This window comes from Pseudophryne corroboree, chromosome 12 (genome assembly GCF_028390025.1).
Source record: "Pseudophryne corroboree isolate aPseCor3 chromosome 12, aPseCor3.hap2, whole genome shotgun sequence".
Taxonomy (NCBI): domain Eukaryota; kingdom Metazoa; phylum Chordata; class Amphibia; order Anura; family Myobatrachidae; genus Pseudophryne; species Pseudophryne corroboree.
In genome coordinates, this window is record NC_086455.1 from 64,073,686 (window position 1) to 64,087,221 (window position 13,536).

The window sequence follows — 13,536 nt, forward strand, 5'->3', positions numbered from 1 at the left end:
CAGGTCTGAATTACCCCCTATATACAGTGCATCCGGAAAGTTTTCACAGCGCTTCACTTACCACATTTCTGTTACAGCCTTATTCCAAAATGGAATCAATTATTTTTTTCCCCTCAAAATTCTACACACAAGGGCCCTCATTCCGAGTTGTTCGCTCGCAAGCTGCTTTTAGCAGCATTGCACACGCTAGGCCGCCGCCCTCTGGGAGTGTATCTTAGCTTAGCAGAATTGCGATGAAAGATTAGCAGAATTGCGAATAGAAATTTCTTAGCAGTTTCTGAGTAGCTCGAGACTTATTCCTACACTGTGATCAGTTCAGTCAGTTTCGTTCCTGGTTTGACGTCACAAACACACCCAGCGTTCGGCCAGCCACTCCCCCGTTTCTCCAGACACTCCCGCGTTTTTCCCAGAAACGCCAACGTTTTTCCGCACACTCTCATAAAACGGCCAGTTTCCGCCCAGAAACACCCACTTCCTGTCAAACACACTCCGATCACCAGAACGATGAAAAATCTTCGTTAGGCCGTGAGTAAAATACCAAACTTTTGTGCTAATTTACTTGGCGCAGGCGCACTGCGAACATTGCGCATGCGCAGTTTGCGACTAATCGCTCCGTAGCGAAAAAAACTAACGAGCGAACAACTCGGAATGACCCCCAATACCCTATAATGACAACGTGAAAAAAAAAAATCAGTGTATTTTTTATTGTCACATTGATTGGGATACATTTTACGTATGGAAGCCTAAAAAGATGGGTATCAGTCCAAAATATATCGCTAAAAAGATTTACTCACAGACATACTGTATAATAACCCATAGTTGGGTAAAAAAGACAATGGGGTTAATTCCAAGTTAATCGCAGCAGGAATTTTGTTAGCAATTGGGCAAAACCATGGCCCTCATTCCGAGTTGTTCGCTCGCAAGGCGAATGTAGCAGAGTTACACACGCTAAGCCGCCGCCTACTGGGAGTGAATCTTAGCTTCTTAAAATTGCGACCGACGTACGCGCAATATTGCGATTACAAACGAGTTAGCAGTTTCAGAGTAGCTCCAGACTTACTCTGCCTGTGCGATCATTTCAGTGCTTGTCGTTCCTGGTTGACGTCACAAACACACCCAGCGTTCGCCCAGGCACTCCCACCGTTTCCCCGGCCACTCCTGCGTTTTTTCCGGAAACGGTAGCGTTTTCAGCCACACGCCCCTGAAACGCCGTGTATCCGCCCAGTAACACCCATTTCCTGTCAATCACATTACGATCGCCGGAGCGAAGAAAAAGCCGTGAGTAAAAATACTTTCTTCATAGTAAAGTTACTTGGCGCAGTCGCAGTGCGAACATTGCGCATGCGTACTAAGCGGATTTTCACTGCGATGCGATGAAAAATACCGAGCGAACAACTCGGAATGAGGGCCCATGTGCACTGCAGGGAAGGCAGATTTAACATGTGCAGAGATTTAGATTTGGGTGGGGTGTGTTCAATCTGCAATCTAATTTGCAGTGTAAAAATAAAGCAGCCAGTATTTACCCTGCACATAAACAATTTAACCCACCCAAATCTAACTCTTTCTGCACATGTTTTATCTGCCTCCCCTGCAGTGCACATGGTTTTGCCCAACTGCTAAAAAAAAATTCCTCTGCTATCAACTTGGAATTACCCCCATTATCTACAAAAGGTTTTTTTTTTTAAACAGGACTATTGAGGCAAAAAATGCATCCAAATAGCAATAAATTGAACCTGTACCATTTAAAGGGTATGAATGGCAAATTACCTCTGTAGTTCCTCCGGTGTTTAAGGTTCACAGAGTCCCAGATGTTTGTTGACGCACTTTGGATCAATAAGAGGTTTTTCAAGACAAATAGCCCTTTTTTTTACTCCGAGAGGATGAGCGACCTGTGTGCAAGGGGCGGAGCTACAAGGGACAGACCAGGGCTGCTGTCAGAGAGAGAGAGAGAGAGAGAGAGTGAGTTAGATCAGTGAAGCAGTAAATGGGAAGTGTGCGGGGTGATGGGGCAGTGAGCTGTGATGGAAGCAATGTGAGCGCTGGGGGCAGTAAGGGGTGGGGGGAGCAGTTATATGAGCAGTGAGGTGTGATGGGATAGTGAGCTTGGGGGAGGGGGGGGCACCTAGGTGTGTCCTGACACCTAATGGGTGCCTCTGCCCAGGGGTAGTTGTTTTCTCTGCCTAGGACTATCAATCTGGACTGTGATTATCAGAAATCACGTCCCCTGCTAATTTGCCAGACCTACCCAGCTTCTAGGGGAAGCCTAGAAGCTTTATAGGGTTCTAAAAGTGGAGAGAGATAAAGTACTATCCAATTAGCTCCTAACTGCCATGTTACAGGCTGCGTTTGAAAAATTATAGTGAGGAGCTGTTTGGTTGGTACTTTATCTCTCTCAAAGGCTTAGTATATCAACTCCCTAGTCCCTACAAGTCAGTTTGTTTTTTGTGCCCATGTGCAAATCGAGCATGCGCACTCTTGAGCCACCTGAACTACACAGTGTCAAAGTCAGAAAAATGTCTCTATGCACACTGCCATATTTGCACCGCACACTGGTACATGCTGCGCATGCGTGCGCTTTCCCGTGACTGCGCATACCCGCTATTGCGTGCACCCGCTCGCACGGTATGCGTATTTACGGTAAAGAGTATGTAGTCGTAGCGTGCGACTCATTCGTTACAAATGTTCACAATTAATGTAGTTTATAGATCATGGTCCCTTTGATAGATTCTGAAAGTTTGGTTAAAATAGAATGTCCCTGAGCTGAGGAATCCCTCTTTGCATCGTACGAAGGGTCTAACAGGAATCATACAGCAGTGTTTGGTACCCATCGGAAGAGTATTTAATTAGCAATATTCCGGTGTTGGTTTGGAGCGTATTAATCGCTCGTGCGAATAGTTATGGACATAAGAAGTTTATGTCCATTTCTATTATTTACTCATACTCAGGTATGCGGCGGGAAACCTAGTTTCCCACCCACCTGAGCTGTTGGAAATCGTCACAGCCCACCTGTATGAATCACCCTATGACCTTTTGTTATGATGCAGGGCCGAATTCCTTCGGCCAATGGACAATGGGATTGTAGGGACTATGAGATTGCATTGTGTGTGGGGCATAAATAGGCAGGCCGACCATATCCAACTTCACTCTCTCATCAACGGTTATCTGCTGATAGCCGGGAGCTGGATATCGAGGCGCATGCGATCATACCCTTTGTGCGTAAGTTTTCTCTCCGTAATCATTGTCTTACTGTGAGCCAATTTCTTTCATCTCTCTCCGTCTCTCTCTCTCTCTCCTCTTTTCTCTTATATCTCTCATAGTATTATAGCATTGTATTGTATTGCATTTAGGTCAGTGTAGTATTGTCTTTTTGTATTTATTGTTTAGTTCTGTGGTTAGGAAGTCTTTGTTATATTGTAGTGTATCATTTGTACTGTTATCCCCTTTTTACAAGTATATTAGATATAATACAGTTAATAGGCTTCGGACCCTAAACCAGTATCTGTGTATTTTCTATAGTGTTAAGTGTTCACTCGAGCGTCGGTGACGCTCAAGCAGCTTTGTAGTTAGTCAGGTTACACAAGGTTGCACGTACACCCTGTATTCACATTAAGGTATTCTGTGTATTTCATTGGTATAAGGTTTAGGCATAAAGGTATAGCATTGTGAGCGTCTGCGCCGCTGGTGACCTCCTCGTGGTCTTGAGCGTAAGCCACGCCATAGCGAATCATTACTCTAGTCATAGCCAATAACGTGTCCTGTGATCACTGGGCCGTGAGCGAACGTGACGCTTGAGCGTCTCGCCTACGGCTGAGCGATCGTTACGCAACTAGCGTACCATTACGGTACTTCTTAAGCAAACAGCGTACAGTGTTCTTAGACTTCATAAAGGGTTGTTTATACGACAAAGGAATTTAGCATTGTCAATTGGGGGCTCGTCCTATCCTTCTCATATCTGCACTAGGTAGATCAGCAGACATTATCCCCCCAGCAAAGGGTGGGAGGTTGTCTCCCAGTGCTGACGGGATAAGCGTCTGCTTCGCTTAGATAAAGAGTGCTGAAGGAATCCGGGAACCGGAAGTAAGAACAAAACGCTTGTGTCTTTTAAAACTGTTTTATTTCTCTTCTGTCTTGCGTATACACGCACGCATACATTTATCTGCATTTCTTTTTCAATTTCGTATATCACTATTCCTGTTTGCCAATTTTTATAGTTGATAGAAAGTGCTAAAAAGAGATTTGCTGTTATTTCATAGTAAAGGTAATAGTTAAAGTATAGAACAACACACGATTTGTCTAGGAGACAAGGCAGTCAGTGTGGATTGCGGTAGATGATCAGGGATCATTTACATTGATAAAAGTATATATTGTGTTACGGTGGATCTTTGCATTGCGTACACGTGTCGCTAACAAAGACTAGCGTACGCAATCCAAAAGGCAGACGCACGCAGCGTTCATTACGCAACGTAGCGTCCGGTTACGCCCACGCAGCTCAAGTCACGAAAAGTTGAATTAGCGCAAAGCGATAATTAGCGCAAAGGCGATAAGTAACGCACAGCGGTAGATAACGCGAAGCGGTAAATAACGCAAATCTATTTTTGGAAAAATCTGAAATTTAGTTTAACAGATCCTGCTCCTAATTGGTAACACTGTTGGACTGAAGACAATTTCTGCGCAGAACTAGATATAGAAACAAAAGTGTACATGTGTTGAGTGAGTGTGTTTTTTTTTTTACATAAGTTTATACAACTTTAAGGTGGAACCAAAAGGAAAGTCGGGTACTCGTCAAGGGACATACGTGTAAGTGACATATACGGTGGCTAGGGAGGCATCCCTGGTTAAATAATATTTGAGCATTAGAGTATAGCGGACCATAAGGTAACAAGACCAGGAGGTCATAAGGTCAAGACCAGGAGGTCATAAGGTACTAAAAGGTCCGCTATAAAGGTACAAGAGGCACAACGCCTGGGGTGTTGGTGCAGAACCCATATAGGCCATAAGCTCATGCTGAAGGAATCGCGGCCGGAAACATCGATTCCATTAAATCTCTCAGTACATAACAGGTAGTGCTTATGTACTGAACGATTGGACCGCACGTAATTGTGTGCAGTAGTTAGTAATCTGACCTAATACCATTAGAGTAAAGTGGTCACAAACGCTATTTGTACATTCTGACGTGATTTGTGTAATTTTTTATTTTTAAAGGGAAGTTCGCTGGTCACTCAGGAACTATCTAACAACCCCACCTTTACTGGAAAGAGTAAGTGTCCTGCGGGTAACCCTCATATGTTCCAGTAAACAGAAGGTTTTTGGTAGGGCCCTGTATCGAGTACGCCAGCACCACGTCGGTGTGATCAGGTCGTATTGGTCGAGGTGGGCGAGTGAGTGGGGTACTCGGTAAACCGCCACCGCCGGCCTACTGTGGAGTAATTTGGTTGTCTGTAAAGGCTTGCTGAAAACCTTGATACAGAAATCCAAGGAGGACTAAGCAACACCTGCAGACTATGGGGGCCAGTTGCTCAGGTAGGGGGCGATCAACCTTGGTTCAGGTTGATTCTGTGAACCGACCAGTTGGGTCGGCACGATATGTAATGTGTGAAAAATATGGAAGTCACACCGAATCTTTATGTGATGAATGGGAAAGAATGACTGTACAAGACAGGGACAAATTCCCAAGAATAGGTAGCTTTAGTCCAGAAGTGTTACAAAATTTAAGGAGGAGGATATGTCTCGTAAAATCAACAAAGAGACGAATTCAACATCATGATTATTTACAGTTATGGCACCAGGAAGGTGAGATACAGAGAGGTTTGGCTCTGGCGGCAGGATCTGGGGCAGTCAGGAAGCTGATAGCCACAGCTCCTCCTCCACCATACATTGCAGGAGAGAAGTTGATTGCGGAGAGAAACGCACTGGGTTGTAAAACACAAACTCTTAGTAACCCTGTAAATGTTAATGATGTTAACCAAATAACTCATGCAAGTATTAACCCGTGCAAGATGTACCCTGTTTTGAACCTTCCTCAGGAGTGTGATCAAGAAGACGATTCAGCAACAATTTCAGCTCTCTCTCTTGCAGCCACCATAGCAGAGACCACAGTAGGCACAGCGACACCCACGAGATTAGTGAAAGCCCCTAGCGGAGGGATAGGTGAGGTCGTGTCAACGGGTAAGTACGGCACCATGCACTACACTGAAACAATTGTACCACAAGTTGTAGAATCTATGCAGAATGAGGAGGCTGTTAGAATTGCTCCTGTAAGGGTAATAGCAGTTCCCAATGGAAAAACAGATGTGTCTGGAGCCACTCCCATAAGGAACATTGCCATGTACACTCCATTTTCCAGAATGGAATTAAGAACAATAGTGTCCGAATTTCCTGACCCCAGAAAGGACTTAGTTGCTAGCCAAAAATACATCAGGGATCTAGGTAACACTGTAGAACCCAACAACAAGGATTGGCAGATACTGCTAAGAGCTTGTTTACCTTCCAATGTCGACGCAACTCAATTTTTAGCTGACTGTGCATTGGATAAAGATGTACCGCTTACAGACGTGTACAACAAGGATAATGTAAAAAGGATAAATTTACAGCTAAAGGAGTATTTCCCAGCCGTTGTTAAATGGAACAAGATATTCTCCATTAAGCAAAAGGAGTCCGAAACGGCAACAGAATATTTTCACCGGGCACTATTAGAAATGGCAAAGTACACTGGTATAGAAGACATTAAGACCAACCCAAACCATCGAGAAGTAGCAGTATCTGTACTGATGGATGGTTTGAAAGAAACATTAAAAGCTAGGGTACAGACCACGCAGCCATGTTGGCGAGGTCTGTCAGTGTCCACATTGAGAGAGGCTGCTATTGATCACGACAGAAACATCACTAGGCACAGGGAATCGCAAAGTGATAAGTTGATGTCCGTAAGTATACAGGCGCTGACCACAAGGCAGCCTGCGTATGTACCACCGAATCCTGTGGGTAAGGCAAGTGTAATAACATGTTTTTCTTGTAACAGACTGGGACACTATGCACGAGAATGTAGAACAAAGAGTGTACAAAGATCTTTTCAACCCCCTAGACAACGACACGACACACGACATTGGGAGCAGGGTCCACAGAGGCGGAGTTTTGAGCCACATACAGGGGAAACAAAAAGATATCCCCCGAACAGAGATTGGCATGCCTCTGGTAGTTCCCAGCTAACCCCCGCACAAGTAGTCGCTGCCAGCAGGATTCAGGGAGGTCAGCATACCCAATAGGGGTGTGGCCATACCTGTAATCTGCACCCAGTTAAGTTGATTGCTAGTCTTGGAAGCGAACCAGAGATTGCAATCAATATAGCTGGTAAAACTTTAAACTTTCTTGTAGACACAGGGGCGGCCAAGTCAGTGATAAATTCGACAGTGGGCATGAGAACCACTGGTAGGACAATTCCAGCCATGGGAGTAACAGGAGTAGTCCAGCACTACCCTGTTAGCAAACCAGCCGAGATTACAATAGGGCCTTTGCATACCAAGCATTCCTTTTTGCTGGCTGCATCGGCACCAACTAATCTCCTGGGAAGAGACTTACTATGTAAAATGGGTTGCGTCATTTATTGTACTCCTGAAGGTGTATTCTTGGACATCCCTGAGAATCACGCTCAGGAAGTACGAGACATGTTAGACTCCCCATCAAAATTAATGTCACATTCCATTATGACAAATAGGAACCCATCCCAAGTAGAAGAGATGACATCTCAGATACCAGAGTCACTTTGGACAAAAGATGGACAGGACACTGGATTAATGGCAAACGTAGCTCCAGTAGTTGTACAAGTAAAAGATGGTAGGATAGCTCCAAAAATCCCACAGTATCCTCTGAAGCCAGAGGTGGAGTTAGGAGTTTTCCCAGTAATAGAGCGCTTGCTACAACAGGGCATTCTAGTAAGAACGTCCAGCACAGCAAATAGTCCCATCTTCCCTGTTAAAAAGAGTGGGGGGAGGGGTTACAGGCTAGTGCAGGATCTAAGGGGGATTAACAAAATAGTTGAGAGTCAGTTCCCCGTAGTGCCTAATCCAGCTGTCATCCTAATGCAAATTCCTCCCACTGCCAAATTTTTCACTGTTATTGACCTCTGCTCCGCATTCTTTTCGGTACCTCTGCACCCTGACAGCCAATATTTGTTTGCATTCACATACAGAGGAGTCCAATACACGTGGACTCGGTTACCCCAAGGTTTCATAGATAGTCCAAGTATATTTTCTCAGGCTTTGCATGATTGTTTACAGTCTTTCCAACCGGAGAGTGGATCAGTGTTGATACAGTACGTGGATGATCTACTACTGTGTTCTGATTCATTGGAGGCATCCCTGAAGGATACGAAACAGCTCCTGTTTCATCTTTCAGACACAGGTCACAAGGTTTCCAAAGACAAGTTGCAATTATGCCAAACTAAGGTAAAATATTTGGGACACTGTCTAACACAAGGACTGAGACACCTGACCGCTGATAGAATCCAAGCCATTAGAGACATGACACTGCCACAAACCCAGCAACAGATCAGGACGTTTTTAGGAATGTGTGGGTATTGCCGTAATTGGATCCCAGGGTTTTCCATATTGGCGCTACCTTTGCAGGAAATGGTCTCCTCAAACAAACCTGATCGGATTTCGCATACAGACGAATCCGAAACAGCATTTGAGAGACTCAAACAGTGTCTAACGCAGGCACCAGCACTAGGTATGCCAGACTATGGGAAACCCTTTGAACTATACGGAACAGAAAGTGCTGGGTGCGCAGCAGGTGTACTAACACAAAAACACGGTGACGCCAGCAGGCCAATTGCATACTACAGCGCCCAGCTAGACACGGTAGCGCGATCCCTCCCCACATGCTTGCGTAGCGTTGCGGCGATAGCATTGCTAGTGACGAAAAGCGAAGATGTCGTGCTAGGCCACAACCTCACAATCCATACACCGCATGCGGTATCTGCCTTATTGAATTCTGCCCAAACCAGACACGTCTCATCAGCAAGGTTTACAAGATGGGAATTGGCATTAATGGCCCCAGTAAACATCACCATAAGGAGATGCAGTGCATTAAATCCTGCAACATTTCTCCCAGGTGTGCCTGGTCAGGCACAAAGGGTGGAAGGTGAGAGTGATGGGGAAGGAGGATTTAATGCAAAGGAAGATACACATGATTGTATGGAATATTTGACCCAAAATTTTACCGCAAGGCCTGACATCAGTGACAACCCACTGGAAGATGCAGAACTCACGTTCTACACGGACGGTAGTTGTCATAGACAGTCAGACTCGGGAGACTTGTGTACTGGATACGCAGTCGTAGATGACCAAGGCACCATAGAAGCGGAACCGCTAGGCCCACCTCACTCAGCCCAGGTTGCTGAACTGGTCGCCCTAACCAGAGCATGTGAATTGGCTAAGGGTAAGTCAGCCAATATCTACACCGATTCTAGATACGCCTTCGGGGTAGTACATGATTTCGGAGCCTTATGGCGGCTCAGAAATTTCATGACGGCGGCTGGTACACCGATAGCGCATGCAGCTTATATAAAAAGGCTTCTAACAGCGATACAGGAACCCGACAGAGTGGCTGTTATCAAATGTAAAGCACATACATATAGCCAAGACCCAGTATCCCTTGGTAACAGCCGAGCAGACGAGGCCGCAAAGCTTGCAGCTGCTACCCCCATACGGACAGACACCACACAACTGATGGTATTTAATACCATCAACACACAGAAGTTGTGTGAGATGCAGAATTTGTGTTCCACACAGGAAAGAGCAGTCTGGAGGGCAAAGGGATATGGCCAGGAGTCCTCAGGGCTCTGGACGGATGGACATGGTAAACCAGTGGCCCCCAGGGCATACCTTCCATGTCTGGCTGAAGCAGCTCACGGGCTGACTCATCTAGGCAAGGAGGGGATGTGCAAATTGGTAAGAGCATACTGGTGCGCCCCAGGATTCTCCTCTCATGCGAGTAAAAGAGCAATGTCATGCCTTACCTGTCTGAGAAAGAATATTGGAAAAGCAATACCTACAGAACCATCCCATATCCCACCTGCCGGCGGCCCTTTCCAGGTAATACAAATTGACTTCATTCAATTACCACCATGTCGAAATTTGAAATATGTACTTGTTTGTATAGATGTTTTCTCGAATTGGGTCGAAGCTTTTCCAGCAGCTACAAATACCGCTATGTTTACAGCTAAGAAAATTGTGCAGGAATTTGTATGTAGATATGGTATCCCTAGAATTATTGAAAGTGATAGGGGTACCCATTTTACAGGTGATGTCTTTCAAGGAATGTGTAAGTTGATGGGAATTGATAGTAAGCTGCACACTCCGTACCGTCCACAGGCGAGTGCGAAGGTCGAAAGAGTGAACAGCACTATTAAAAATAAATTGAGTAAAGTAATGACAGAGACAGGATTGACGTGGCCAGAAGCTTTACCCATTGTTTTGTATAGCATCAGAACCACTCCCAGGTCCCCCCTTAATCTGTCTCCTTTTGAAATCTTGTTTGGTCGACAACCGCATGTCATGATTAACCCTCAGGATGATTTGAAATGTAACAATGAAGTAACTGTAAAGTACTTGATTAACATGAGTAAGCAGTTGAGGAGTCAAAATGATAATCTGAAGTTGGTGATTCCTGATTTACCAGGTAGTAATTGTCATGACATTGAACCTGGGGATTATGTAATGATACGAAATTTTCTACGCTCAGGTTGTCTTATTGATAGATGGGAAGGACCATACCAGGTCTTATTGACTAGCACCACAGCATTGAAGGTTGCTGAGAGAGAGACTTGGGTCCATTCATCCCACTGCAAAAAGGTTGCTGATCCAGAGAAGTCCCGTGATAAGGAACAGACGGTAGAGGTTGTATCACTGGAGTGTCTGTTCCAGGAGGACTGAGGCGGCACCTGAGCCTTGAAGACCGAAAGCAGTTGTCGACTCCCCTCTCCCTTTTATTGTTTTTCTCCACTTCCCATCCCCTCTCCCTTAAAATTTCTTTTTCCCCCTTCTCATTCTTCTCTATTTCCTCCTCAAAGATGGACTTGCCCCAAGAGACTGTGATCCGGATTTTGATGTTAACCATGATGTTGACCAGAGCAGTCTGTTCCGGCGAGAGTACCATAGAGGTCGAAAGAGGTTCTGGAATGGGTTCCGATTATGATGATGGAGGCGTAGTTTTCCAAGATCAACCAAACCAACAAGCAAAGGCGAGTATCAGAAAACGATCCGATAGAAGAAATTGTGATGGATTGTTAGCTGAAGAAAATTGTATCTGTAGGCTCTGTGATAATCTGGTTGAAGATGGATGCATAAAGAAATGCCAATCCAGTTTTAATATCCATATGGACCGGCATCCATTGAGTGACTATCACTCCTTAGTGGGTAACGTATTAAACCAAACAGATTGTTGGGTATGCTCTCAAGTACCTCAGGGTCACAGCAAATCAGGGCTAGTACCATTTCCTTTAACGTTAGGGGAGGTACTTGAGCTAAGTGGTGGGAGACCGGTGGACCGGAGGTTTAACATCTCCAGCCCTCCTAGTTTGAAGCTCCACCAATACCATGTGGATAGGTCCCTCTTATGTTTTAACATCTCCAATCCCAGAAAACCGGGAAATTGGGAAGTGTCATGGAGCAACCTTACCATGACCTTTTCACACAGAGCAGATAGAATGCCTACAGATACAGAGCTCGTACGCCATATAGCCAGTAGAGGAAAATCTTTTCGGTATCGATATACCTTAGGAAATAGGATTACTAGAGTTGGAGAGGTATCACCAGGATACTGTGCACATATCGTACAAACTGATACGTGCATTAAGCAGATGGAAGAATTAGGGTCAGGAGATTTCACCTGGAAGGTTTGTAACATGGTCATGTCCTTCTACGTCCCTTATGTTCTCCCCGATGATGCATATTTCATATGCGGGAGAAAGGCGTACAAGTGGCTTGCCCCAAACTCTGAAGGATTGTGTTATATTGGAAAAGTATTGCCTGAAGTGATGACTGTTACACATGACAAAATGAAGGACATACACCGTGGTGCCCAAGCTCCTTATACTCACACTCATTACGAGCACCGAGTTAAAAGACAGCTGTCAGAAAGGTTAGAGCATCCGGCCTCTGATCTTATCCATGAATCCACCGGGATTCAGGTTCTGGTAGCGTTAGATTTCACTCGTACCGCTCGAGGAGTGATGAATTATAGATACATTTCCGCACTCGCCAATTTGTTAGATAATATCACTGAAATGTATGATGACACGTTTAGATACACTGGAAGAGAACTTCAAGCTTACAAAACAGAACTAGTTCAGCATAGGATGGTTCTTAATTATCTTACAGCAGTAACAGGCGGATATTGTGTTACATTGGCAACACAGTACGGCATAAAGTGTTGCACGTATATCACAAATAGCACCGAGGATCCGGTAGAGGTCATAGACCAAAAGATGGACGATATTCTCCAATTGAAGTGGGAATTTCGTCGAAAACACAATCTCACCCTTGCTGCTGTAGGTAATGAGCTGACTGGTTGGGTGTCATGGTTGAACCCGCGAAATTGGTTCTCCGGTTTAGGAGACTGGGCTCAAGGAGTCATAATGGATGTTGGAAAGTTTCTACTATGTATCTTGGGTGTCATTATATCGATTGGATTGATATTTAGATGCGGGCAGGCTTTAATGAGGTGCAAACAAAGTACAAAAGTGATGAGCTTGAGGAGCGAGGAAACTGTAATTAACCTGGATTTGATTTATGACCCAATGATAGAAACCAGGATGTGATGAAAATGCGATTATACGGTCCGTTTCTTTCACCTGTTTTTCTGCTTTTCTCCAAGATACAAAGACCCCCTTGGACGAGGAAGTTGACGAGACGCTATACAGACAACAGACAAGCACCAAAGATGAAGTTTTGACAACCTATGATATGGACACTTGATGAACTTTGCCATGGATCCCCAGTTTCCCTAGTATTTTTAAACTCACGCTAGCCCAACATTTTTTGTAAATCTGATGGCTCAGACAAAGCTATTTGCTCATGCCCAAGGAGCAATACAGCGCAAAGAAGACGACTCTCAACAGATACCGAACACAACTTCGACGACAGATGTACATTTCCCTGACATAGAATATCATTGCATTTTCCATAAGTGTTCTTTATCTTCATCTCTACAACCCTCAGGTAACGACACACATAGTCGATAGGGAATACAGGCACAGATATCAGCAACCACATACCTCCCCCATTCATGTATCATCAACTAAAATGTGCATCCCCATTTTGTTACAACCATAGCCGAAATGAGCTCGGTAGAGTTTGACAGCCCATCCACAGACCCTTAGTACGGGATAAGAAGGAATTCAAATGTATACTTCGCAATACCTCGAAGCTTGATTTACCACACGTACGGCACGATGATACATGACCCTCCAAACATGGACTCATACACACATGCTTCTACTTTCTCACTAGGTCATACCCTTTTCACACCTACTCCTCTCTT